Source organism: Monodelphis domestica, chromosome 6 (assembly GCF_027887165.1).
Source record: "Monodelphis domestica isolate mMonDom1 chromosome 6, mMonDom1.pri, whole genome shotgun sequence".
NCBI lineage: Eukaryota > Metazoa > Chordata > Mammalia > Didelphimorphia > Didelphidae > Monodelphis > Monodelphis domestica.
In genome coordinates this window covers 105,190,249-105,214,624 of record NC_077232.1, presented here as the reverse complement: position 1 = coordinate 105,214,624, position 24,376 = coordinate 105,190,249, and the positions used below count along the sequence as shown (strand labels likewise).

Sequence of the window (24,376 nt, the reverse complement as noted above, 5' to 3'; positions counted from 1 at the left end):
ATATTGTGATTACTTGATGAAGATCAAGGCACACATTTTGGACTAAATATTAAAACAAACAAAGCCAAAAGAGTAAGCTTCTTTGGAGTCAGTCAATTGAGTACTAAATGGTTTCAAATTGAGATTCAAAGGTTCCTGTTCTAGGGAGAGATGAGATATCATCCAAGAAAAGGCAATGAGATGGAATTGACCAAGTGACCTTGTGATTTTCCAAAATTCAGAAGATTTGTAGATATCATCAGCATTAGCAGCCATATCCACTGAAGTCAGTAGCATTGTCATCCTTTGAGTGATGGTGTCAAGAGGGGAGAGATTCACGGATAAAAAAAAAACAAACAAACTAGATATACCAAGGAAAAATGGGTTCAAGACTGTATAAATGGATTGACTTTTGAACCTAGAAGAGAGCCATACCCAAGGAGAATTTCATGAAGACTCCATAAAATGTGAAAAAAAAGCTTTTGGTAGTCCAGAACTGTGAATTACTCCTTTGCCACTTGCATTCTCTAGATCTGTACTTTACTATAATTGCTACAATTTTATTATAAGTTTAAAACTGTTCCCAGAGACCTTTTGTAAACAAAAGAAAAGTGGCTGTCCCAGTTGGGCAGGAAGAAGGGAGCATTTATTTCTGTAACCACCATCTCTGCTCTCCCTGTTTAGTACGTATACCTTAGCTATTCCTCTTATTCTTTCCAAGAGCTAATAAAGTCTGGCAGATAATCATTAGGAAGCACACTGGCAAGGACTCATTCATTAGTCAAACTATTAGAAATCAAAGTATTAGCAACTCTTGCGGTTACCCTTAGAATCTTTAGGGAATAATAATAGGAAAACTCTAGGGACTCATGGGAGTGGAAACTGAGGGAAACAGCTTTGAGGAGAGAATCACTAATAAGCAGAAGAACCATGATTCTAGTAGTAGAACTGAGATTCCATTCCATCAATTAATCAAAACACCTTTGTTCAGTACATCTATATGCCAAGAATTATGATTGGCACCAGGAACATAAATTCCAAAAGGGTCCTGCTCTTAAGGAGTGTATAAGGGAATCATTATGTACACATTTCTATATGCATATAAAGTTTAAAATGTACAAGTTAAAAATAAAAACTATAAAGTTAAAAAATACATGTTTATTTATGGGTGGGAGGCTTTAGCAGAGAGTATTGGGGGAGAAATCAGGAATGGTCTCATTGAGGTCAAGAAATGGTCATGGAAGAGAGAATTGAAAAAAGTTAGAGAATCTCAAGAAGCAGAGGTGAAAAAAGGAGGGTATCAGTGCCAGATAGTCTGGACAGACTATGTAAAACATAAAGATGATGGGAGATGGAATACTGTGTGTGAGAAAAAGAGCAATTTGATTTTATTATAGATAACACTTGTAAAGCATTTAGCACAGTGTATGGCACACAGTAAGCACTTTACAAATGCTTATTCACTTCTTTCCTTCATATTTGAAATGAGAGTATGTTTATTTTATTTTCTACCTTTACCTTCTGTCTTAGAATAAATACTAAATACCAGTTCCACGACAGATGGGTAGTAAGGGCTAGGAAACTGGGGTTGTGACTTGCATAGGATCACATAGCTTGGAAGAGTCTAAGGCTGGATTTGAACCTAGTTCCTTCTATCTCCATGTCTGAACCTTTATCCACTGATTCAACTCACTGCCCCTGGAAATAATCTTTAAAATGAATGGGAAAATAGACCAGAGCCTTTTAAAATAATGCCCAGACCAATAATACTCTAATTTATGCAATGATGACATTTTAAAAAATCACCTATGCAAAATTTGGGAACTATGCTATCCACCTCCTGCAGGGGGGAATATGTATTTAAAATTCACAATGAGATACACATTTTTGAACATGGTCAATGTGGGAATTTCTTTTGCTATCTATGCATATTTGTTATGGAGTCCTCATTTTTCTTTTACATTTGCTCATTTGAAGGGATAGGAAATGGCAGACAGATAATAAATGCTTTATATTTTTATATATACATATACATGTATATACCCAGAGTCACTTTCAGATATTTGTTCATTTGTAGTCCTGAAAATGATATAGCTCACTTTCAATACGTTAAATATATCTTTGAAATTCAGTATTTGTTCTGAAAAATTTGTGTGTGACATGAGACTCATATTTTATTTTTCTCATTTACTTTTTCGTCTTTAAACTGGTAACTTCCTCTGACTCCTTTCCTCAATGGACTTGTCTTCTTCATTTCAATAAATAATAATGATAATAATACCAATTCACATGATGACTTTTTAAGGTTTGCAACACACCTGCCTCATAAAACCCAAGTGATGAAGGTAGAATGTCCTTCCCTTCCCTTGTAGAGATGAGAAAACCGGAGGCTCAATGAAATGATATTACCTAGGATCATGCAAAAAATAAGTAATCAATCTGGGATATAAACTCAAGCCTCCAGATTCCCTAGGCAGTGCTATCATTCTCTTAGAGGCACACTGCCTATCTTTATTTTAATATGTGTTTCAGGGTGTCAGGGGAGGTGGGGAGCACTCTGCAAATCACTACCACTCAATATTGTAGCAATGCGTTACTTTACCACTCAGCTCCCCAACTGACTTCTCTGAAAACTAATTCATTTGGCTAGTCTCGAATTGTCGCTTAGCACCCTGCTCCTCCTCCCCTTGCTAAGCTCCTAGAGGTGTATTGCATCCTTCCTTTGGGCCTCAAAATGATTTACTCTCCACCTCTATCCAGAACTCTTTTGGAAAATGGTTACTTACCATACACATATCATTTTCATTCTTCTTTCCTTTAAAGCTTTTGTGAAATATTCAAGATCCTTCTGGGGACTATTTTAAAAAATCATTGCTTCATATTTACCTTTAGAATCACCCTGTTTGTTCCCTAAGTGTATAATCACATTTACACCAAAACATTTAATTGCCCATGTTTTCCCCAAAGCAACATCTTTTGTACTGAAAGCATTTCCTAGCATGTCGTTATAAATTCACGTGCTAACAACTCAATTCGGTGTGTGCTAGATGGTTACTTTGGTTTATAAAATGAACATAGTTGTATAACCTGGAATATTTTAAGGGTAATCGTTTTGTTGTCATTTATGAATGTGTTATGGTTTAAAATATATATGTGTGTATATATGTATATACTGTTACAATTAAAATTAGTGTATGGCATAAATTGTAATAATTAAAATGGTTGATGTTGTAAACTGTAATGAGTTAAAATGGTGGAAGATATAAATTATGATAGATACAAGAGAGGGTGAGTAAATTTGACCTCAGAAAATATGTTTCACTACAGTGTCTTGGTTTCTAAATCAAATATATAAGATGGTCGCCAGGGAAATATTACCAATTATTCAATATACCCGTCAACTGGGTTTTATAGAGATTTTAATTAATAATACAATGATTAATTAAAGGAAAGAGAGAAAAAAGAAATAAGTATGAAGGGCCTTAAGCCAAAATGGCCTAGACCTGAGTCTTAAGAGAGAGAGATCAGTCAGTCAGTCTTTTATCACTCATCACAAGGTCTGTCTAAAGCAAGGATGTCTGGGGAACAGAGTCTCCCCAGAGAGAGTTCCAGCCAGAGTCAGCCTCCCAAGGGACTTCTTCTCAAGAGATCTTCAAAAGGCCTCCTCCAAAAGGATCTATCTCCAAGGATCTATCTCTAAGAATCTATCTCCAAGGATCTCTTGCTCAAGAGATTCCTTTTCTTATATAGGGGGTTTTTTTCCTATGTCACCTCCCCTAAGTTCTTCCATCTACCAATCACCGTAGATGTTTTCTAAAAGACAGCCCATCTGAATTCCAGATAAGTCGACTAATCCCCTCAGTAAGTCTGAACCAGAGAAAACACTCCTGTGTTGACTAATCCCCTCAGTAAGTCTGAACCAGAGAAAACACAGCTGAGTCGACTAATTCCATCAAGAGAAAACTTGCCTGACCCTTTTAGGTACCTAGCATCCCATTGTATCAATTCTAAAAACAGGCATGGCTCAAAGAACTCCCTGCCTCATCATAAGCATGGGTCCAAGTACTTTCATTGTTTCCCAAGGAGTTTTCTCCCCTAAAGCAGTCTTAAGTATGGGTGGAGTAGAGGTCCTCCCATTTCTGATCCTGGCAAGTTCTCACATCAAAATGGGGAATGTTTCCAGTAGGGAATTTGTTCCAATGGAGGATTCCTCAAATGTGGAAATTTTTAACATTCACAAGTCTGAGAAATTTCAAGATTTATAATACATATATACATATATATTTAATTTATTGTTTCAAAAAGCACATTTAAAATATCTTGGACTGTTGTCTCACCTTTTCTTTTAGGATCTGTAATAACTCCAGGACTACTTTCCTTCCCACTCAAGAGTTTCCTTGTGCTCAGATTCAGTATACTCAATTTTTTGCCTCAGGCCTTATTCAGTATTCCTTTTTTAAACTCAATGATTAAAATCCCTTTTTCCTTTGTATTGTAATAAAAGGAATAGTTAATTAGATAAGGAAAAACAACATGGTGATATTAAAACCCACCAGATGCTATATCATAAAATGCAACATACAATTCATCTACCAAGGTCAGTTCCTAAGCCAAGGTTCTGATCTCTGTTTTTCCTCACTTTTAACCCTGAAATAATGGAGTTCTGAAAATGTTTGAACCAGCTCTTATGTGAGAATAATTAAATTAAGGAGAAAAAAAGGAAGGACAGAAAGAAAGAAGAAAGAAATAAAGGAAGGGAAGGAAGGGGAGGGGAAGAGAATGGAAGGGAAGAGAAGGGAGGGGAAAGGAAGGGAAGGGAAATAGGGAAAGGAAGATAAGGCAGTAGGGAAGGGAAGGGAAATAGGGAAGAGAAAAGAATGGAAGGGAAGTGAAGAGAAGGAATAGGAAGGGAAAAGGGAAGGGAAACATGATGGAAGGAAAGAGAAGGGAAGGGAAAGGAAATAGGGAAAGGAAGGGAGGGTAGGGGAAGATAAAGGTGATGGAAGGAAAGAGAAGGGAAGGAAGAGAAATGTATAACACCTACTATATTCCAGGCACTGTGCTGAGTGTTTTATGTTATTTCATTTGATCCTTATAACAATCCTGGGGGGGGGATTAATTGCTATTCTTATCTCCATTTTACAGTTGTGGAAACTGAGGCTGACAAAGGAACTGATTTACCTATGGTCATACAACTAATTCAAATTTTCCTGAATTCAGTCCCAGCACTCTGTCCATTGTACCACTTCAATTCCTCTACACAAGTAAGACAGAGTTTAGACTGCCCAGAAATATGATCCCATACCAAAGCTCCATTACCATTTTCTTTCTGGGTGGTCTGAAAGTTGTACAGATCAGTGGAGTCTCAGAACTTGTACACTGATCTGACTCAAGCAGAGATAGTAGGAATGAGAGAGATGACTCTCCCCCTTTGGTTCTGGTAACAGGATTGTGGATAATGCACACTTGGCTATCTCCCTGTTACTTCCCCTTCTTTTCTGTCTAGGTCTCTTATTGCTTCTATCTTATATCTAGCTTGCTCCTTCCTCCCTGGCATTAAAATCCCAGGAAAAAGAACGTGTGGTTATGTCAGAAGCATCAAGTTTATGGCCTGATATTTTAAAAATGACCCTTTTACATCAATTTCATGAAAAGTGAGCAAATGGCACATTTAAAAAAATACAGAGCAGGATGCTATAGGGGCAAAGCCTCCCTCATTTCATAAAAAAAAATGGAATTCATACCTTGAGTTGTTATTGTCCTAGGTTATTATAGTTTTCATCATTGTTGTCATCATCATCATCATCACCATCAGCAAATTGTCCTTGTTTAAACACTTAATTAAAGGAACTATGGAAGGAAAAAAATGAAACAAATACATTAACCTCAAAATACTGTGGCTACTTGTACTGATAACTAATACCTGGAAATAAAGCGATCATCCCTAATGGTCAATTTATTTAACATATGTAGACCTAATTGGAAGGTTTTCTATAGTAAATCCTCAGTAATTATGGGAGGAGGTCTGGCTGAATAAGTTATGCTGATTAATTAGTCAGGAAACTATCCTGTGAAACTTATCAAATAGGAAAGAGTTACTGAATTACTTTTAATAAAGACCCTTTGCCTTTTCTTTTTCCTTCTGTCCAAAGGCTTTATTCAGTTTCAAACTCTGGCCCATTTTTCCCTTCACCTCTGAACAATGCCATGGGAAGGAAGGAATAGAAGCATGAACCTGATCAGCAGATGCTCCTAAAAGCCTGAGTATGGATCAGGTATTCTTAGAGATGACTAGAAGAAAGTTCTGCTTCACAAAAAGATGAGACATTAACAAATTTGTACAAATACCTAGGTGTCTCATCAGCCTCAGAGTCAGGAGAATCTGAGGTCAAATTTTGACCTCAGACACTTCTGAAATGTGTGACCCTGGGCAAGTCACTTAACCCTGCTTGTATAGCCCTTGTCCTTCTATCATACATTTGTTACTAGGACAGAAGGTAAGGGTTTTAAAGAATTATAAAAAATGGTGCAGTGCAATGAAAAGAACTTACTGTATTCACTCATGTTCTATAACTGTAAAAAAATAAAATTATGGGGAAAAGGAAAATGTTTTTGTATTTTAAAAATATGTAATAGAGCAGTAGAATGGGCTTTTGGGTTATCTGTGAGTTTCAGCTTAAAAAAAAAAAGCTTCAAGGGAACAGCTAGGTGGCTCAGTGAATAGAGAGCTATAAGTTTGGAGATAGGAGGTTCTGGGTTCAAATGTGGTCTCAGATACTTCCTAGTTCTGTGATGATGGGCAATTCATTTAACCCCTATCGCTTAACCCTTATTTAACCCTTATGGCTCTTCTGCCTTGGAGCCAATAAATTTTATTGGTTCTAAGATGGAAGGTAGGTTTTTTTTTGGGGGGGTATACACACACACACCTCTCACTTATGTGTGGTATAATATCAGCTACTATTAAAGAATGAAGATGAAATGAAGATAGGTTTCCAAGCTCAATTTGCTTAAATGTCATTGATCTATCCAAAATTACATCCCTTTTGATACTGTCAGTTGAAATCTAGTCATGTCTACCTATCTTATTAAAATTCTGTCTTTGTCTCCAACAAAGCAGACATATGAGGTCTTCCCAAAATGCCTAGAAATAATAAAATGTCAATATTCTGATACTTGAATACAAGATAAGAAAGTTCCATTTCTATGGAATAGTGTAAAGAACTATGCAGTTTGAAATCAGCATCTAATGAAAATCTCAGACTTCAGATAAGTCATTTCTACTCCCTACCCCAACCCAAGATCTCAGTTTCCTCATCTGTAAAATGAAAGAAATTGAAACAGACAATCCCTTAGGTCTTTTCAGAAGTCATTCTTATCAAGGAATACTTCACTTTTTATCATATGATCATGTATTTTGCTTAATTCTCAAAACTGAATTTCAAAACCCTAGCACAAATTTTTTTAGTCTTTGATTCAGAAATTTTTCAGTCAATAAACATTTACTGACCACCTATTATATACCAGGCATTGTGCTAAGCACTAGGGATACAGAAATAGAAACAAAAGAAAAAATAAACAAAACCCCCAAAAAGGTGAAAATGAGGATTAGAAAGTTCTGGGAAACATCAATGAAATGCTATAATGTTTTTCTTGTTGGTTGGCAATCTATTTAATGGCATGCGGAGTTTAAAGCACATAATAAAAATGCTCAACCAAATACCCACCCACCCCATAAGCCAAATCAGACTGATCTTACAAAAGCCTGATGGTTTTATTTTATTACTCTTCATTTTTAAGCCTCTCCTGGGTTTTGGCTCGTAGAGCAAATACATCATGCATATCAAATTTCTACTATTTCATAGACCTGGAACATCTTAGAAAATTACATATAGAATGACGACCCTGAAAATTCCCTCTGGACTACTTTGTGTCTTTATAGTTCAACTCTGACCTTGGAAATTCAGCTACTTGATCAGAACAGGACAAAAAAGGGAGTTCAGGCTAATCTTTTGTGTTCAGATGATAAATACTTAAAATCAAGAAGAAAACTTGAACAATTTAGCGCATTTTGTTGTTTTTTTCAACATGTGGCAGGAAGCTCTAGGGATGAAATCTTCCCCTCCTTCTATCTAGATCCCTCATTTTATTCACAATACCATTCAGACCTTGAGCTATTATTGACAGTAGAAAGTAGGAGGGGGGAACATACATAGATACAAGAGTCAGAAACTATAATGACTTCTTTAACAGTGGAGAGGAAAGGGTACTGGAGCCATAGTCAGAGAATCTGTGTTCTAATCACAGCCCTAAGATTTACTACCTGTAGGACTAAAGGAAATTAATTTAGGTATTCCCAACTTTAGCCTCCTCAGCTATAGAATGGAGGAGGAGGAAGAGGAAGAGGAGTTGAACTAGATTTTCTATGAGGTTCATATTTTAGGTCTAAGGAAGTCATTTTTATGAAGGAATACTTCACATTGGCCATATATTTCCATTTTTGTTGTTCAGTCATTCCATTGTGTCTGACTCTTTATGGGTCCATGTTGGGCTTTCTTGGCAAAGCTAGTGTAATACTGTGCCATTTCCTTCTTTGATACATTTTGTAGATGATGGAACTGAGGCAAACAGTTAAATGGCATACCTAGAGTCTCATAACTAGTAAATGTCTGATGCCAGATTTGAACTTATGAAGATGACTTTTTGAATCCAGGTCTAGAACTCTACCCATTCTGCCAAGAATTCCCATATTGGTCTATAATTTTGACTCCCAAGGAAGGGAATAAATTACTCTGCCTATGGTTTTGCTAAAAAGAAGGGTGAAGAAGCTATGGTTGTATTTAACATAGTGCCTGGCACAAAGAAGACACTTAATAAATGTTTATTGACTGTGGACTTAAGTACCCCAAATCTTGAGAAGGAGGAGTGGAGTAGCAGAAAGAGCTATGGACTTGGAGTCAACAGAACTGGATCTGAATCCTGGCTTTGCCAGATATCTTAGGCAAATTGCTTATTTGGTCCAGGGTCAATAGGCTTTCAACTCTGCAATGTGAGAATATTGGTCTATCTGATATCTAAGGTTCCTTCCAGATTCTTTGAACTAAAGCCAACTTGACTGTGTGTAGTTTTGTGAAGAACTTTCTCCCCATCTCTCAATCTGGTCTTCTCAGACATTCAAAAGAATGTCTTTGCTACTGGTATTTGATCCTATGTGTGTACAGTTCCTCATTGTCATCTCTCAGTTTCGTTTATTTATTCTTTTTTTTGGTAAGAAGAAAAATAACCAGAATAGCCTAAATATGTCTAGTCTATCTAACGGCTCATTTTCTATGACTGTGGGATTGCCTGAGCCACTGAGACACGAAATAGCTTGCCTAGAATCACATGTGTAGTTATCATCAGAGCCTAGATGGAAAACTTCAACTTCAGCACTCCAGCGACTCACTTCACTGTGCTGCCTCTTAAATAGGACATAAATAATGAAAGTCAAACTCAAGATACCAATTCTTTGCCTATTTGAAATAATGAATTTTCTGTATTGCTTTAATGAGGTACTTAGTCAAACCACTCTAAGTGCTTCTTAAACCAACTGCCCTATCCTTTATAATTAGTACTGTTAATGTGTGGGTTTGATACTTTTCACATTAATATCTATTCCACATTTATTTCTAGAATCTTTCCAGTAGTGGCATATTTTATCACTGATATTATTATGCTCTCTGAATATCTTCTTGAATAAAAAAGAAAAACAAAAAGGAAACCCCCATCTGTCTATCAGGCACTTGGTTTGAGAAAAAGAGGAGAGCAAAAATGATTGGAGATATATATAAACCAAAGATATAAGTTATCAAGGAGAAATCTATAACTAGTTGGGATGGAGATGTTTAAGGGCTCATCCAATAATGTCACACCTTTATTTAGGCCCCTTTATTTACTCCCCATTACCTACCACACAAGATTTCAACTTGATGTCAAGACCTTTCATAAGTGAGCACTCATCTTTCTTATTCTAGTTTTTATTGCCCTGCCATGTATAATCAATATTCTAGTCAAGTTGAATTATTTGCCATTTTCTATAGATGAAATAGTGTGCTACAGTGGTTTGAGCACTGGCTCTAGAATCAAAAAACTTGAGTAAAACATCCTTTGTGACCTTGGAGGTAACTTAAAGTCTCTGGACCTTTTTCTCATTTATAAAAGAGACTCTGTTGATATCACTTCCAATTCATGATCCTAAGACCCAAGCTTCCCTAAATTTCTTCCTCTTTACTTTTGGTCACTATTCATCTATATTTGGAAAAATCTTGTCTTGATTTTCTGCCTTTTAAAGTATTACCTATGAATACTGCTCTATCAGACCATAGTTGAGTGGGAGCAGTCCTAGATTTTTAGTTAGGACATTAGTTCAGTTCCTCACTCTCCCCATGCCTCTGTTATCTTGGGTAAATCATTGTATTCTCTGGTTCAGTTCCCTTCTCTGTAAAATAAGGAAAATAGATAAACTAAAAAGCTTTTTCCAGTTATATATCCTGTTGTCCTCCCTGATACTTTCAGTACTGAATCAGACCAAAATCTTCCATCCTTAGATTTCAAAGCTCTCAATATTTTTCTTGTTGTACCCTTCCTTCTTCATTCACAGGAGAACAAAGATGAAGTCCATGAGTCACTGCTGCAGAGATTTAACTGGATGAGTTATTTAGCCTTTCCAAATCTGTTTCCTTATGTGTAAAACAGGGAAAATAATAGCTCTTCCTTTGGAGGGTTAATGTGAGAATCAAGACAACTAATGTATGGAAAGTGTTCTGGAAATGGTAAAGCTTTAGTGTTTATCATTGGATCTCCCCTAGTGTCTAATAACGTGTTACACACAAAAATAGTACTTAACAAAAAATTTTGGAATTGGCCTGGCCTGATTCCATTTCTCACATTTCAAGTTACTACTGACAGTATTACTGTTCTTGGGTATGAATGTGACTTCATTTATTTTTTAAAGCTTTTTTGACCAGCAGCCTTTTCTGTGTCAGATTTGACATAAAAAAATAAAGATGCCACAGAGGGAATTCAAGTGTGTTTGTAGGTTATAAGAGGAAAAAAAAAGAAATGAAAAGCTGGAAAGCCAGAGTGGTGTGCATTCCAGTAAATTATTCAGGAGATGACTAAGAGAGAGAGAGTGGTTTGGGCCAAATCACAGAGTTAAGAAAACTGAAATAAACCCAGTACATCCTCTGCCTACAACAGACACAGTGATGACATTTCCAGGAGTTGCCTTTGGGGAGCTCCAGATACTTTAAGTAAGCATCCTGCTCTTTTAGGGAGATTTGTACTTTAAAAACCATAATGACTATGGAGAGGAGCTCCCTGATCTCAATGGATGCAACATAACCTTCTCTCTCCTGACTGAGTTCAGGGACTCTTTCAAGGCCTTCTCTCATTGTTATAGGGACCCCAAGTGTCCCTAATTGAGTCAGATCATTAGGGATTTGTTAAGTGCATGCTTAGAGTCCAATAGTGTCCTGGTGACTGAGGGGATTGAAAAGCAGTAGAAGATAAAGAATAAGCCTTGAATAATTTAAACCAGTTAAATTATGAGCTTGAACAATAAATGAAAATTATTTGTGTGTTGTTGCTCAGTCATTTTAATCATGTCCAACTCTTCCTAAACTCATTTGGAATTTTCTTGGCAAAGATAATGGAGTAGTTTGTCATTTTCTTTCCATCTCATTCTACAAATGAGGAAACTGAGGCGAAAAGGGTATATGACTTGCCCAGGGTCACATAGCTAATAAATACCTGAGACCAGATTTTAATTCAGGAAGATGAGTTTTCCTATCTCCAGCCCCAACACTCTATCCACTGTGCTACCTACCTACCCATGTAGAAATTATGCAATGCCACAAACAACTAATATTTAATTGTATGCTTGAGCCTATTAATCAAGTATTTATTATGTGCTGTTCTAGGTTCTAAGAATAAAGCAACAAAGTAAAAAAAATAATTCAGGGAAAGGAAAGATAATTATAGATGGAAGCAACCTCCTCCTTGTCCTCCCCACACCATAGAAGATATTATCTGGAAAAAAATATAAAATTTATCTTTCATGTTTCTATTTCTCAATTTATAATCTGGAGGTGAACATTCACAAGATACTCTTTGAATATTAAATCATTCGCTACATATAATGTTCCTTTGGTTCTACTCATTTCACTCTTCATTCTCATGTATTTCTTTCCAAATTTTTTAGAGAAAATCTGCTCTTTGTTTCTTACAACACAGTAGTATTCTATCATAATCATATACCACAGTTTGTTTTGCTATTCCCCAATTGATGAACATTCCTTTGATTTCACATTCCTTGACACCATAAATAGAGCTGCTACAAATATTTTGAAACATAGCTTCCCTTTCTTTTCCCCTAATCTCCTTGGGAAATAGAATTGGTATATCTAAAGGTATACACAGTTTTATAACTCTATGGGAATAATTCCTAATTGCTTTTTAAAATGATTGGACTTAGTGTATTAGTGTACTCACTTTTCCACATCCCCAACACCATTTGTTATTTTAGCCAAACTGATGGTGTGAGATTATGCTTTAGAATTGTTTTGTTTTACATTTTCCATATCAGTAGAGATTTAGAGCACTTTTTTCATATATATATGTATGGCTTTGAAATCTTGATCTGAAAATGCCTGTTGATATCTTTTGCTCATTTGTCGAGTGGCTCTAATTTCTGTAAATTTGACAAAATTCTCTTTATATTTAACATATGAGACCTCTATCCAAGAGCCTTTATAGGAAAAAATAAAATTCACAATGTTCTGCTTTTCTTTTAATCTTACAACTCTTGTTTTATTTTACAGAACTTTTTCAATTTAATATACTTAAATTATCCATTTTACTTCAGATAATGCTCTCATTCTCATTGACTCATAAATTCCAATTCTAATTTTTGTATGATATTTCCATTAATGTCTATATCATTTTTCCATTTTGATCTTATCTTATTGAATGGTATAAGACATTGGTCTATAAATACTTCCTGTCAAATTATTTTCTAGTTAGTTATCCCAAAATTGTTTTTGTGCTAAATACCTATTTCTTATCTTGATAGCCTAGATCTATATTTTTTCAAACACTAGGTTACTATAATTTTTTACTACTGTTTGTTGTATATTTATGTTCCACTGATCTACCTTTCCCTTTCTTAGTCAATACCATATAGTTTCAATAATTGCTGCTTTATTATAGAGTTCAGAATCTGGTACTGCTAAACCTTCCTTTACAATTTTTTTCACTCTTTGCATTCTTTATCTTTTGTTCTTCCAAATGAATTTTGTTATTATTTTTCTAACTCAATAATTTTTTGGCTAACTTGATTGGGAAGGCATTAAGTAGATTAGTTTAGGTAGGATTCTCATTTAATTATATTGGCTTTGCCCACCCATACACAATTAATATATCTCTAGATATTTAGATCTGATGTTATTTATATAAAAATTGTTTTATATAATTATTTTTTTTACTTTTTTTTTACTTGTGTTGGCAGATATACTCCAAGATATTTTATTCTATCTGTGGATATTTTAAATAGACTATATCTTTCAATTCCTTCTTATAGGACTTCTTAGTAATATATGAATAAATATGGATAATTTATGTAGGCTATTTTATATCCTGCTACTTTAGTAAAATTATTGATAGTTTCAATTTACTTCTTAGTTGAATTTCTAGGATTTCCCACATATACCATCATTTCATATGCAAAAGAGATCATTTTATTATATCTTAGTCTATTCTGATTTCTTTAATTTCTTTTTTTCTCTCATCACTATTGATAGTTTTCACATTAAGTTAAATAATACTGGTGATAATAAGCATTCTTGTTTCAATGCTGATGATACTGTGAAGGTTTCTATCTTATCCTTCTTATAAATAATACTTGCTCATGATTTTAGGGAGATGCTTTTTATTATTTAAGAAAACTCCACTTATACCTATATTTTTCATATTTTAATATTAATGAGTATTGTATTTTATCAATTTTCTATATCAATTAATATAAACAGATTATTTTATTAATTTTATTATTAAATGGCTAAATTCTGTTGATAATTTTCCTGATCTAAAACCTTCCCTTCATTCCTGGTATAAATCCTGTTTGATCACAATGTATAATATTTGTGGTGTTTGTTTTTTTAACCTTCATGTAAAAACACAATGAAATTAGAAGCATGACTAATTGGGGGGGGGGAAGATTTTCTTATCATAGAGCAATGAAAGAACTGATAAATAGAAATAAGAAAGAAATGCTTATCTAATCTATTTATAATTTTGGAGGGTCAAATTATGGGAGGGGAGAGAGAAAGGAAGTTAACTGGATATTTTAATGTAACCTATAAATAAATTAATTAAAATTTAAAAAATGAGGAATGACTTATACATGTGTCACAAAGGATAAAATGTGGCATTGGAGAAAAGAAAATTTGAGTTAAAATCTGGATTCAGATATTAATTGTGACCCTGAGCACACAGGGTCACCCTTAGTTAACCTCTTTCAGCTTCAGGTTCTTCATCTATAAAATGCAGATATAAAATAAGTACATCTTAGGATTATTGTGAAGATAAAAAAAAGATAACATTCATAAAGTGTTTTGCAAACTTGTAAATGTAAAATGAAGACAGACATTATTGTTATTTAAATTATAAGGGTGATGGGTTTTTTGTTATTATTTTATATTCATGTCTATGTAATGTTTGTAGGGTAAAAGATGGACCCCTCAGGAACCTGAATAGACTCTCTGGGACAATTTATTTGAGGACATGGATGCAAGTTGCACAGAACAGTTAAGCATGAATGGATTCTGATCTATACTGTTGAAATCATTAAGGTCACAGATCCGATAAAGGCTTGATACCTAGTGACAAATTAGACCTGAAATAATTAAAAATTAAACTCATGACTTTCTTCTAATATCTGCTCTTCTCTAAGATTTTTCATTTCTGCATCACTTTAGAGCTTAAAAAGAAAAAAAGAAAGTTCACACTCTTTAGCTTAGAAATCAAATCCCTCTATAGCCCAGTTTTAACCTAGTTTTCAAGCCCTGCATCACACCACCATCACCCCTTCATATAGTCTACACTCTAGTCAATGTTCTTGTGAGCATATAACTCATCAACCCCCCAAAATTTGGGAGGCCATAAAATCAATGATTTTTGAGTTGGAGAAGATCTCAGAAGTCATCCACTGTAACCCTCCTTTTTATAGGTGACGATGAGATAACTCACACAGGTAATAAATATCCAAGATGGTACCACATGTTTATAAAGTTCTTTTATAAAAAGAAGGATCCTGATTTAAAAGAGGAGCAAATCAAACTATGTGACCTTAGGAGAATCACCCCAACTGTCTGGTCTTCAGTTTCATTGGTGTCTACATAAACTAAGTGGTTGGACTAATTCATTGACATCTACATCAAATGGTGGTTAGACTAAATGATTTTTATAGCTCTCGACAACTTCACAATAATTTAAATTTCTAACTTTAAAAACATCATGATTTTAGTAGAAAACACCTGAAGGGTCGAGTTGCCTATGCCATTCTTGAGTATTGCTGTAAGGCTATTCATTTTAATTCTTTGTAGCCCTATTCAGTTTGGTGATAAATTGAAATTACTTTTATGTAGCGATAAATGGCACATAAAATGCAACCAGCCCCAACTGTGGTGATGCGGTGATGATGGGAAGGAGTGTTGGAGGAAGTGCGTAAATGAGATGACTGCTTAATCAGGATGAACCGGAGGCTGCCAAAGTGCCCAAATTAAGTGTCTCCTGCTTAGCTACCTCATCAGCATGTTGTGCAGCTTAATGAATATTTGTAAAGCATTTAAAATCCTTGGAGGAAAAGCACCATCACACAGTAAATGACTGTTGCTGCTTTTAATGGCAAGCTCTCTATCACGTCCTTCCAGGGACCTTTGCTTTCTTCGTTTGCCCAAGCTCAGCATTTTGTTGGAAGCAGCCACAGTGGACCACTGGCCAGAGTCAGAGGAGCTCTTGCCTGGGGTCCTTACTGTGATTCCAGACGAGACAATTTCCATAGAAATTGGCCAAAATGGTCTCCAATGTCCTTTCCAGCTCTAAATACTATAGTTCCGTGATTCTGGTTTATGAATTCTAAACTGGTGCTGATGTTTGTTATACAAGCTTGTCAGAGGAGTCATAACAAGTCTAGAGTCTAGATTAATTGTTATGACGATGATAGCCTTCAGTGTTAAAATAAGAGAATATGGAGTAAATATTTAAATAGTTTCTGATTCTGTCTAGTTGTGTGACTTTTATGATCAGGGATGGGGTAAAGGAAACAATTTTGGAAGAATGAAAAACTGATTAATGTGGGGAGATGGAGGTTGGGGGAGGCAGGAAACTAATCCTGACTTTAGAGGCATTTTTCCCCTCTTGTAGCAGTTAATGCAATATGCTGAGCAATGAAGCCTATGTCACCAGATAGGACTAATTATGAGTTCTATGCTAGGGGATGGAGAGAGGTGTGCTGGGGAAAGGAGAATCAATTAGAGGATAAAGGGAATGCCTTTATTAATAATAAAAAAAACTTTAGAAAAATTTTAGAGAAGGAATATATGTATAGCTTTAAAAATTAGTATTCATTTCTTAGTAATGTACTATGTTCCTTACATATTTTGCATTGGCTATCACTAATCAATGTTATGGATTTACCAAAGAATTCTGGGATTAGTTTTTCTAAAAGGTTACTGAGATAATAATTCATTTAAAATAGATCTTTAAAGTTTACTAAGTGTTTCCCTTACAAAAACCCTATGAATCTGATAATACAAGTATTTTTGTCCCCATATTACAAATAGGGAAACTGAGGCTCAGGGGGATTATTTGACTTTGCCCATGGTCACACAACAAGTGTCTGAGGATTGATTTAAACCTAGGCAGCTTCATTATAAATATTCTCTTCTATGGGCAGCTGGGTGGTTCAGTGGATTGAGAACCAGGACCAGAGATGGGAGGTCCTGGGCTCAAATCTGGCCTCAGACACTTCCTGGCTGTATGACCTTGGATAAGTCACTTAACTCCCATTACCTAGCCCTTATAGCTCTTCTTCCTTGGAGCCAATACACAATATTGATTCTAAGACAGAAGATAAAGGTTTTAAAATAAAAACAAACAAACAAATAAATATTCTCATCTCCTTCACATTGAGACTCCTATGTCCTATTTGATTTCCTTCCCAGGTCATTATTTCTTTAGGTGGCCCAGCATATTTAATTTCCCAAAAAACTCATCTCTTCACTCTTCTCATCTTTGTCAGCTGCCTTGCCAGAATGGGGAAACCTTTTCCCTAAAACTTTACTTTCCTGACTGCCCAGGATATAATTTCATTCTTCTCATCTTCATCACTAGTTGTCCGTGTTTATCACTATTTTCAAGCTCAATCATCCCTTATGTGCTGTCTTTCTTCCTCACTGTAAAATCTTTGATATCACTATTATGACTATACTTCAAAGAGATCAAAGAACGAGGAAAAGAGACTTGTGTACGAAAATCAAACTACTAGAAACTAATTTGATATCCATCTCTTGGAAAAGGACTAGGCAAATTACAGTATATTGAATATAATGTAGTATTAGTGGCAAAATGGCAGATTTCAAGGAAACTAGAAAGACTTCTTTGAACTGATATAGAACAGTTGATTCTATAACATTATAAAAAGAATTTCAATAGAATTTAGATGTTTGATTAATAATGTCATTATTCCACAGAATTGAAAAGGCAATATGGCTACCCACCTTCTGCCAGAAATGTGATAAATTTAAAAAGCAGAATGACTCATATAGTTTTGGACTGGGTCAATGTGGAAATTTTTTTTTTATTTTTGATTATGCACATTCATTATGAAGGTTTTCTTTTTTGTAGTATAATTGGGATGATGTGTAGAAAGGAGAGACTATAAATGTTTGCTTATTAATCATAAAAATATAATAAAACTTAGAAGGGGAAGAATGTAAGCTTCTTGTGGGTAAGGACTATTGCGCTCTTTACTATTTATATCTGCAGTGCTTTGGACAGGATCTAGCACATAATGAATGCTCAGTGAATTCTCTCTCTTCTTTTCCTCTTTTCCTTTGAATTATCATTAAATGAAAGTCAACTTTTCAGCAGTTGGTCATTGATTTCCTTTTAGAATCAAACTCTTATTATAAAAGCAATTCAGAAAGTCATTTAAAGTGGTCACTCCAGATAATTACTAACACAAATGCATTTGAACCTACTTAACCTAGAAGCTGAAATGGCAGCTATCTTCCTACAACATTTACCTCCAGAGCTGTTTGGCTTAAATTCATTAAGAGTAGCTTATTAACAGAAAAACACACACACACACACACACACACACACACACACACACACAGTTCAGAGGGGGACAAATAGTATTTAATTTTTATAAGTCATAATATCTAAGAGTTGAAAAGGACCTTAGAAGCCACCTGATGTGCATAGACCTCAGCAAGAATCCTCTAAACTATGTCAAAGAACTTCCACCATACCCCCCAAAAATCTTGGATATTTTTCTAGGATCAAATAAGCAAATTATATCTCTCTTTATTCAAGAATTCATCAGATTCCTATGAAGTATTCTATTCTGTAGGCTAAAGTATCTAATTCTTTTACTTAAGGATCATAGAGCATGAATTAGAGCCCAGACATTATCCTGGTTTTCCCTTCTCTAAATGGGTTCCAGTTTTCCAGTGTTAATCCTAAAGCACTGGAAACCAGTTCCATTGCAATGACAATGCCCAGAATGTTGACTCACCTAGGCAGAGTACAAACAATGACCATTTCTTGTGTTCTGGACACTATAATTCTTTTAATACAACTTAATTCTATTTAATTTCACTCAATATGCATTCATTAGGTGCTTTACTAATTTTTCCAGGCAGGATTCTAGGCAATTAGCTTACAGAGAAAAAAAAATACAATAACCCTTACCCTCACAAAGCTTACATTCAGTGCTAAGATGTTTTAAGATGTGCTTGTTTTTCTTTTTATATTTGTCATTGTACATGATTGACCCAAGTTGAGGTTGAAATCCACCAAGTCTCTATGTATTTTTCACATGAATTTTAACATGTCTCTCTGCATGTACTTTTAAAGTTTATTTTTAATATAAAAATTGGTCTTTACACTTATTTCTAGTAATTTTCCTCTTTGCAGCAAGTACTTTTGCTGGTTTTCCTATAAGATACCTAGGATTTTTAAACAATTAAACAGTATCATATTGCTTTCTAAAAGCAACGAGATGTTCAAAATGTTTAAAACTAGTTCACTTTTTAAATTTCCTTTTAGATGCTATAGAAGATTCTAGTAAAATCTATTGGAAAATGCAAACTAACTCAGCAATTCAACCACAGCATATTATTTTTATTACATTGCACAGAGTAAATTTCAGAGAAAGCAACTTCAAAGTTGCTACAACTTTCTCAACAATTCAACTAGTACTTTAGAGATCCATTGTACCCATAATATATTTAGAGAAAGTCCATGTTTGCCTCAGTTTCTCAGAGTTAGCAAAATGAGTTAAAGAAATTAATGGCAAGGCCAATTAATTATCTTTGCCAAGAAAACTCCAAATGGGGTCACTAAAAGTTGGACTCAAGAACAACAAAAAGAAGATGGCTCACTCCATTCTCCTAACTCTTTCTCAACAAATACACCCATCTAAAGAATTTATGTCTACAACACTAAATGGTTTCTTTCCTGCTGCTACCACTATGGCATAGGATGAGAATAGAAGCTTCCAGAGGACAGAAACAATTTTCCTTTTATTTTCTTTTTATTAATAGTGCCTAGCACAGCACTTGGTACATAGTAGCTGCTCGATTAATTTGGGTTGATTGACTGACTAATTGATGGAGTGAAACAGATATTATTGTCCCTGTTATGTGTTAATTGTTTTTAGATACCCATTTCCATTGTTCTTTACAATAACAAATGCTTAGTTAGTCTAGAAACCTAAACAAAATAAGGATCTACCTTAGTTAAAATTGATAAAAAAGGCTAAATGACATAGGGGAACACTTGTTCCTTTCTTTCTGATTTTGCTTAGCTCAGGAGAACTATTTTTTAATTCCATTGCTTCAGTTGAGCATCTTTAAATGTCCTAGAGAATGAAACAAACAAACAAAAATTCCAGGTACTGAATTTCCAAACTTCAATTATTTTGGGATGCCAGTTTAGAAATATATTGTTGCTCATACCAATAGGTGCATTTTAACCCTCCCCTGAGAAATTGAAATTCTAGACATTTGCCCAAAGATGCCAGACATTTAATTAAATTTTAGATTCAGATTCATTTTGTCTAAATTATAAGCATTTGTCCAAGAACGTATAAACAGAAATAAGCCTCAAAAAGAAAGAGAGAGATAAAATGCTATGAAAAAAATCCCTAATTGCAGCAATACATTTTATGGACAATAAACTCTTCTCCACGTTATGTGGTGAGAGTGTTTCAAATGCCGGAACAATAAAGATAACTGGTGATTCTGCAGCACACTGGAAAATTACCCTTATCAGTGTGAACTGGGTTCCTAACTATTCAGCCCTAGCATTTTTGACAGATGGTTTCTAAGAAACAAACTTGGCTACTTCGTTTCTAACTCTAAGGAAGAATATCCTGACAAAGAGTTGGTAAAGGTTATACTATCTACTTTTCTCCTTCCTTTTCTCTATCTCCTGGCTTCCCTGACTTCCTTCAAGTCTCAGCTAAAATCCTACCTCCTGTAAGTAGCCCTTCCTGATTCCCACCAATGCCTGTACCTCCCGATTGAGATAATCTCCAATATAGCCAACTTATAACTGCACACATAAATAAATAAATGAATGAATGAATAAATGAATATATATATTCATTCATTTATATATATATATATATATATATATATATATATATACATGTAACACCCAGACACTTTCTATAGCACTAAATATGGTAGGAATGTTATTTGGGTGTCAACACACACATTTTCTGTACCTAATCACTTGTTTGTCTCTTCCATTAGTTTGTATACCTTCTCAAGGTAGATGTTGTTGCTTTTCTTTGGATCTCTGGGGATCAGTAAGGTGCCTAGCATATAGTAATTGTTTAGTAAACTCTTATTGACTTGAGTTGTTTTAACTCCTTTGGGGATACCAGATATTTTTTTTATAAACCTGTCTGAATATTTTCTGAACCAGTACAGCAATTCTCTAAATCTTTTAATAGTACTTAGATTTGGTTATTTTCTTATTTTTGTTTAGATGGTATCACATTCAAAGCCCTCATTTCCTATATTTGTTTTTGTTTTTGTTCTTAAACCCTTACCTTCCATCTTGGAATCAATACTCTATTTTGGTTCCAAGGCAGAAGAGCTGTGAAGGGCTAGGCAATGGGGGTCAAGTGACTTGCCCAGGGTCACACAGCTGGGAAGTGTCTGAGGTCATATTTGAACCCAGGACCTTCTGTCTCTAGACCTGGCTCTCATGAGTTATCCAGCTATGCCCGCCCCTTCCTATATTTGTAAGAAATGTAAGAAATTGATTCTTACAGAGGGGAAGTCCCCTGCCCAAAGGCATATAGAGAGTAAGTAGCAAAGCTAAAAAGTAAGCTGCTTGTGACTAGGAATTTTTTCATTCTTGATTTTTATTTCTCCTTTGCTTTCATAGAGTGTCTAAAAAATAGTGGGTACTTATTGATTGAAACAGTGAATGAGCATGCAGTGCCAGACTCTGTGCTAATAGTAGGGATATAAATATAACAAAATTAGACAGAGCCTGTGTTCAAGAATCTGATATTCTAATAGGGCAAGAAATACATATGGGAGACATAGAGTCTGAAATATAATCAAGGGTCCATGTAATTAGGACTGTATGATTTGCAGAAAGCTTGGCCAGAAAGCTGTCTGGTGACCTGGTTCCTGATAGGATGATGCAAATTCACTTTGTAGAACCCAGTGTCCTAAGAGTATGATTTTTTCGTTCTTTCTTTTTTTTTTTTTTGTGGGAGAAAGAGGTTCTATAGAGTATAGAGACCTGATTTGGAAAAGGTGGAGGATACACCTTGATTGGTTTAAAGACTTTTGATTCCAAATATATTATACTATGATTTATTCCCTTTTGTAAATTTTCACTAAGCTTAATCTTTTTATTCTCTTCCTACACCATTTTCCTGTTGCCCTTCTCTCACTTTGATCTGATTATTGATCTCCTCCATCATTATGGTCTAGGTATGTTAGGTGCCAAACATCCTCATTGGGTGCTAAATGGTTTTTTGGTTAATCTTTGACTGGCTTTTTATTCTTATCTGGTGGGCAAAACCTTGAAGAAGTCAGAAAAACTAAAACATTCCCCAAATCACAGTTCTTGATTAAATAGAATAGGCACAGAGCCTCATGGAAACCTTAAGATAGCTTTAGAATTAGATACAGATCAAAGTTTTCCAATTTAAAAACTTCATTCACTCATAGATTCTAAGACAGTCTAAGAGATTGGTCCTTTATAAACCAGAATGATCTGAACAAATACGAGCTGTGATTCCGAATAGTAGTTTCTGGTCTTATAAAGAAATGCTAATGATGTTATAGATATGAAGGTCATGAGTTAAGCACTTTCTCTAATAATGATGCTGATGCTGCCCTTCTCCAGAAAGCCTTCTCCAATCCCTCTTAATTTCTGAGCCTTCCTTTTGTTAATTACTTCTTATCTATCCTGTATAAAGCTTGCCAAATATATATTTGCATGTTATCTCATTAGATTGTAAGCTCTTTGAGGATAGGCCTCTTTTGCCTCTTTTTGTATCCTAGTATTTAGAGCTAGTAGTGTCATAGTAGGTATTTAATAAACATTTATTGCTAGTTTATAAAAAATTAATGAATTAGGTAGAGCAAATATTCTTATACCACTTAAAGAAACTAAAATTCAAAGAGATGACCAAGATGAGATTTAAACACATCTGATTCCAAATCTACCAAGATATCTTTTTTCTTCTCCCTTACTTTTTCTCTATACCCTCATTTCAAGTTATCTTCTTGGTCAGTCTCTTACCTTAGTAAAATCACTTGACAAATATGTTACATCAGAATTTCACTGTGCATTTTTTGTGCATGCTTAGAGTTCACTTTTAACTGTTAAGACAGTACCTTAAAAAAAATCAAAATCCTATTTATAAGCTTAGGTTTGGAGGATGTGCTACCTTGTACTCTTTTAGTATGTAAAAGAAGTCCCCAGAGATACCTCAGCAGAAACTGAAAAGTGCAGAAGCTAAAGGAAATACATTAAAATGTAAAAGAAAAAACCTACAGATACAAAATAGACAAACCCCAGGCTAGAAGGGAAAGAAGGCTTGGAGTTCTCACTTATATATGAAGAGGCCAGCAAGCCAATGAACTTGCCTCTAGCCCATTGTATGAATTCATAACTTCTCCCCATGCCACTCATCTGCATATGATTCCCAAAGGTGTTTGGACAGTGTAAGTGACTGAATCAAAATTAATCACCCTTAGCCAGACTGAGGGGAAGAGGCTTCTAGTAAGGAAGCTTTATTGTGGGATAAGTAAGCCTTCTTCCATCCTCTACTTACAGATGACAAATTAGCCCAGAGCCTCAATTTTGAGGGAGTCAAAAAAACTTCTGCTGATCCAGAGCTGAAAGTCATTGATCTAATGGAAAGAGCTGTGTAGTTCTGATACTGTTAAGATAACATCTTTAGCTGAAGAGAACCCTGCACCATCCAGACAAGCCCCTGGCTGAAGGTGGCAGCTCAAGAGTAAGGTTTTGTATAAATTTGTTTACTAGTTTTCTTCCTCATTAGACTGTAAGTTCCTTGAGGGCAGGGGCTGTCTTTTACCACAGTGTTTAGCACAGTGCTTGGCAAAAAAATTAAAGAGGCACTTAGTAAATAACAATTGATACAATGATGAGGAGAAAGCAGAGCTGCTAAGAGCCAGCTCTACTTATCCCTTGCTTTATAGTGAACCTTGTACTCTAGAGAAAGAGCATTGAGTTCTTATTGTAATGAATGGGAGAATGAAGTCACCCACCATCATTACTTTGAGACTAGTGAGTGAGAGAGGTAGGATGGAGCCAGAAGATGGAGAGGGGGTATAGATTGATGCTCCCCTCTCTTCCCCTAGTGAAGACAACACCAGTTGTCTTTTTAGAGGGACAGAATATGTCCTGTCAGTGCCCTCATTGGGAAGAGAGTATAGCTTTCTTCCCCAAGCGTCAGATCTCTTCCTGGTTATTTCGAGGCAGGCAACTTGATCTATAAAGAATAATTCTTTTATTCTAAAGGGACACACAAAGACAGGGAGAGTAGGGTAAGTAGGAGTTCCCTAAG

The 24,376-nt window shown here is 35.1% G+C and overlaps 1 protein-coding gene across 2 annotated transcripts in view; it reads left to right on the top strand.

Moving 5' to 3' along the window:
- The window catches only part of KCNIP4 (potassium voltage-gated channel interacting protein 4), a 1,185,503-nt gene that overhangs the window by 180,385 nt on the left and 980,742 nt on the right, over nucleotides 1-24,376 (top strand). The gene's annotated exons all lie outside the window — the stretch shown is intronic.